Consider the following 5,163-nt stretch of genomic DNA (forward strand, 5'->3'; position numbering starts at 1 on the left):
CTTCTGGCTCCAGAGCCCAATCCAGGGGGCAAATTCATGTGATGGTAAAGGCCACGGGTTTTGGGGTCTGATAGGTTGGCCTCTACAACCATCAGAAAGCAAGCAACACATTTGCCATCATTTTTAGTCTTTTGGGAAACCCAAGAAAATTGATTAAAAAGAGCTAGCTCTTACTAGTCTTGTTTCAAATGAATGTTATAAAATGTCACAGGGCACCTGGGTGGCTCAGTCAATTAAACGTCTGCCTTTGGCTCAGGTCATGATCCCAGGTCCTGGATCAGTCCCATGCTGGGCTCCCTGCTCCTCAGGGAGTCTGCTTCTCCCTCTCCGTGTGCCCTTCCTGTCTTCTCATGTGCGCTTGTGCATACATGTGTTCTCTTTCATATAAATAAATAAAATATTTTTTAATAAAAGAATATTATAAGATGTCAGTTAACCCTAAATTAATTTTTAGGTTGAATTCTATAGTTAGAACATATACTATCAACTGATACAATTTTAAAAAGGACTAGTGACGGCAGACGTATTAAAAGATATTAAAATATATGTTTATATATGGAACATACTCACACTCACATATGTACACAAATGATCATTTAAAGGTGTTTTACTTGCTCAGGAGTTGACAAACAAGTGGGAAGGACGGTAGATCATCCAATACGTTGTGCTAAGAAAACACTGAAGACCCATTTGGTTCTCTCCATGGGGTTCAGTGTGCCGTGGCTGCAAACAGCAGCCTCCTTGGTAGTGTATACAGCCTGTTGATTGTGTGGGTTGCCCTAAGGGATCTTGAAGACAGCTCTTTCCAGTGGATTTTGAGGTCTACCTCATGTTATCTCCAATCTAGGCTGCAGACGGGTGTGTGGGGTGCCTTTGGAAAGCCCCAGGGTAGAGTAACCAGGGTCCTCATTGGCCAAGCCATCATGTCCATCCGTACCAAACTGCAGAACAAGGAGCATATGATTGAGGCCGTACACAGGGCCAAGTTCAAGTTCCCTGGCCTCCAGAAGATGCACATCTCTAAGAAGTGGGGCTTCACGGAGTTTTACGCAGATGAATTTGAAGACATTATGGCTGAAAGGCAGCTCATCCTAGATGGCTGTGCGGTCACATACATCCCTAATTGTGGCCTCTTAGACAAATGGAAGGCTCTGCACTCATGAGAACCTCGGCACTGCCCCCTTCCTATTCATGCCCACCAGCAAATCCTACTTCCTGTCTGTCAAAAAAGAAAAGACCCATTTGGAAAGAAATTATTTATGGTCACTGTTTCCACCACAGGAGAGAACAAGCTGCAGGTGAATTAAAGTAGTAAATGTTATTTAAAAAAAAAATCACAATGAGAAAACTAGGGGAAAAAATAACCAGATATTTAGAGGACATATGGCTGAGAAAGGATTTTATAAACATTTTTATTTTAGTTTAGTTTTTTTAAGATTTATTTATTTAACAGAGAGACAAGAAGCACAAGCAAGGAGAGAGACAGAGGAAGAGGGAGAAGCAGACTCCCCACTGAGCAGGGAGCTTGACATGGGACTCGATCCTAGGACCCTGGGACCATGACCTGAGCTGTAGGCAGACGCTTAACCCACTGAGCCACCCAGGTGCCCCAGGATTTTATAAACATTTTTAATGGAAAAACTATGGAGAAGAAAAAAATCATTGCATATGACTACATAAACATGTAAAATGTAGGCACGCAAGGATGAATTGAAGACACGCTACAGTGAACTAGGAAATGACAGACAAGGAGTTATTGTTCCTTTATTCAGTCATTCGGCAAATATTTATTGAGACTTACTATGCATAAGTGTTTCCTATGTGCTGGGTATACCAGCAATGAACCCCAGGCAGCGGAAGGGACAAAGGAAAAAGGCAGACAATTCATGTAAGACAAAAATTGAACACCTAAGATGTTGTTCCTACCCAAGGCTGTCTTAAATTCTACAAGCAGGACCTGTGTCAAGTATCGAGTACCACTCGGCTCTCATGGCTGTGGGTCAGACCTTTGCCAATAGCTGGCATCTCCCTCTGCACATCTTCAGCCATGCTTTGCTATTCCAGCCACCCATTCAGGATTCTAGGCTCTGGAGCCAGTATCTGGTTTGGGATCCTGGCCCCTCCACTTAAGATGTCCTCGGGAAAGTTACTTAACCTCTCTGGGTCTCAGTTTCCTTCATTTACAGAGTACAGATCAAAGTAGTACCTACCTCAGTGTTAGGGTGAAGATCAAATGAGCTGAAGTCAGACGCATGTCAAGTGCCTAGAACAGCGCCTGGTGCAGAGAAAGCACTCAATAAATAGCAATTTTTATGTCCTTCTAAAGGACACCCAAAGGAGGACTCTAGTGATGGACAATCATGTGGGACTGGAGGCAAAATCCATTCCCCACAGGCAAGTGGCAGCAGTATCTATGTTCAGCGCCTCCCAGGAGCCAGGTTTTGCAGTAGGTGCCCTCACCCCAGTGGCAAGACTCCCACCATGACACAGCTCCATGGACTTAACTTCATTTTTCGTGTTCAGATGCACTGTATGCAACACCTTCCTGCTGTCTTTTCATGAACTAATTCTTGATGGCTCACCAAGTTCTAGTAAAGCTCCATTTTGCCTGTCTCTGGAACCAATGGGAAGCAATGAAAAAGATTTGACAAAAGTCCTCCAAAATATTGAATGAAAATAAGAAATCTGGGGCACCTAGGTGGCTCAGTTGGTTTGGCCATTTGCCTTTGGCTTGAGTCATAATCCCAGGGTCCTTGGATTGAGCCCCACATCTGGCTCCCTGCTCAGTGGGGAGCCTGCTTCTTCCTCTTCCTCCCCCACTCCCCCTGCTTGTGCTCTCTGTCAAATAAATACATAAAATATTTTTTTTAAAAATAAATAAATAGGGACACTTGGGTGGCTCAGCGATTGAGCCTCTGCCTTTGGCTCAGGTTGTGATCCCGGGGTCCTGGGACCGAATCCCACATCCGGCTCCTCGCATTGAGTCTGCTTCTCCCTCTGCCTGTGTCTCTGCCTCTTTCTGTGTCTCTCATGAATAAATAAATAAAATCTTTAAAATAAATAAGTAGGAAAAAAATTTTTGTTAGTGTTCTTCCTCCTGTCTTGTAGAAAACTACCCCTAACACTGACATGTTGATTTTTCTGACCTGTCCTCTTCAAACATCTCCCCTTATAAAAGCCCAATCCTCAGGTAGTATTTCACCATAACTCAGCCCGGTCTTGGAAGTGGCGGTAGAGAGCAAACCTAAAGGTCTCCAAGGTAAAGGGGGGATTTAAGATTCATGTTCCAAATGGCTGGTGTGAAATTTGACGGTCTCTTAGATCCTTGGCTTGAGAGCAAGGCCATGAATAACTAAGACGTTTGAAATGTCTTTATTATATCTACTCTTTTATAAAGCACCTTAGGAAGGACAAAGTAGTACGTGGAGAATTTTGACTCTAGTATAACTCTAATTTTATCCTAGTTCACAAAACCAAGACACATTTCAATATGACAATAAAAATGTAGCTCTTGGCTATAAATATAGATTTTTTTTTCAAAAACATGGAATATGCCCCAATTTTTGTTTCCAAGTTCGGAAACTCCTTCTCCTAACTCCAGCCCTCCAGAGTCGCAAGTAGAAATACTATAATTCAATAAAAATTCATGCTCAAAGATATTAACAGTTCTAAAACAGGGGAGACATAATAGGCATATAGCATGCATACATGAAATTAATAGACATGTAAGCTTTGAGAAGGACTTCCTATTTCAGATTTCATTTTAATTGTAGCAGAGCCTGGTTTCACCTTTATTTTTCCTTAACCCATGTCCTCTGCTATAGTCCACACTTAAAGGAAGCATTTACATAAGGGCATTTTTGCCTAGTGAAAAGTAGCTAGAGAACTACTGGCTAAATAAAATATCCTTGTGATAACCTACAGGCCAGTTACATAAATGAATGAACAGAATACATTAGACAACAGGACCAGTAGAACCTATAAACTGGAGATAAGCTGCCCTATCTAACAGGGCCTGCCAAGTGATACCATTCAGGATGACGGGGCCACGGTCCCCAAATCTTCCAATTTTCCAACACAAGTCAGAAACCCGGATTTTTATGAGAAATCTGCAAATTGTTAAATTTTGAAAACTACAAAAATCAACATAAAACACTGTATAGCCAACAACAACAAAAAACCCACATCTGTAGGGTGGAACTGCTTCAGAGGGTTCAGTCAGCGAACTCTGCAATTAATCAGGTATTTGATTTTGCTTTGTTCTGGTTTTAGTTATTTTGAGGTGAAAGAACCAAGTCAGTAACAGGATAGCTCAAAGCAGATTTTGCGGATGAGAACGGTCATTAGAAATTAATTTGGGAGGGACGCCTGGGAGGCTCAGCGGCACTTGAGCCACTGACTTGTCTGCCTTTGGCTCAGGGCGTGATCCCGGGGTCCTGGGATCGAGTCCTGCCTCGGGCTCCCCACAGGGAGCCTGCTTCTCCCCCTGCCTATGTCCCTGCCTCTCTCTGTGTGTCTCTCATGATTAAATAAATACAATTTTTTAAAAAAAATAGAAATTAACAGAGAGTATATGATTTTCTGGTGTTTTATGAATCTGGCTTATTGCAGGAGGCAGGCTAGCACAGTACTTGAATAAGAGTTTTCTGCAATCCCATATCCCAGACCCATAAGACAGTGGGGTTTCAAAGGACAAGTGATAGCCTGTAAATCAATATCGAAGTCGATTTTAGCACCCAGTTACCTGAGTCATAGGTTAGATTTGTTCTGAGTAAATTGCTTTAGATTAAATTATCTAACCCGTCCCACTTCCTTCCTGTTTCTCTTTCCACTGTCTGTGTCCCAGCTTTCTTCCAGATGAGTCCATTCTCTCCTCCTGGCCTAGGTTCATTCTATCTAAGGTTCAGGCCATTCTCAATTTCTCAATTTTAGGCTAATATAAATATTCAGTTGTGAAATGCTTTATTCCATTTTCTGTATTTACAACATTATCCTTAGGTGAATATTAAAATTAGTATTAAGGAAACAATGCCCCCCCCCCCCCCCCCCCCCCGACCCCCGGCCATTTTCAAACCCAGCAGGGCCTTCCTTTTGTCACAAAACCCCCCACCCCGGCCCACTTCAGTCTTTGTCTGAAGACAATGATAGTCCTAGTTTGCAAGA

The 5,163-nt window shown here is 42.6% G+C and overlaps 1 non-coding gene across 1 annotated transcript; it reads left to right on the top strand.

Annotated features, from left to right (window-relative positions):
* The first annotated feature begins 669 nt into the window (after positions 1-669).
* Positions 670-801, top strand: LOC140605579 (small nucleolar RNA SNORA70). The gene has a single exon (XR_012008218.1). It is a non-coding gene; the product is annotated as a small nucleolar RNA SNORA70 (small nucleolar RNA).
* The last annotated feature ends 4,362 nt before the right edge of the window (positions 802-5,163 follow it).

Source organism: Canis lupus, chromosome 15, assembly GCF_048164855.1.
Source record: "Canis lupus baileyi chromosome 15, mCanLup2.hap1, whole genome shotgun sequence".
Taxonomy (NCBI): Eukaryota; Metazoa; Chordata; class Mammalia; order Carnivora; family Canidae; genus Canis; species Canis lupus.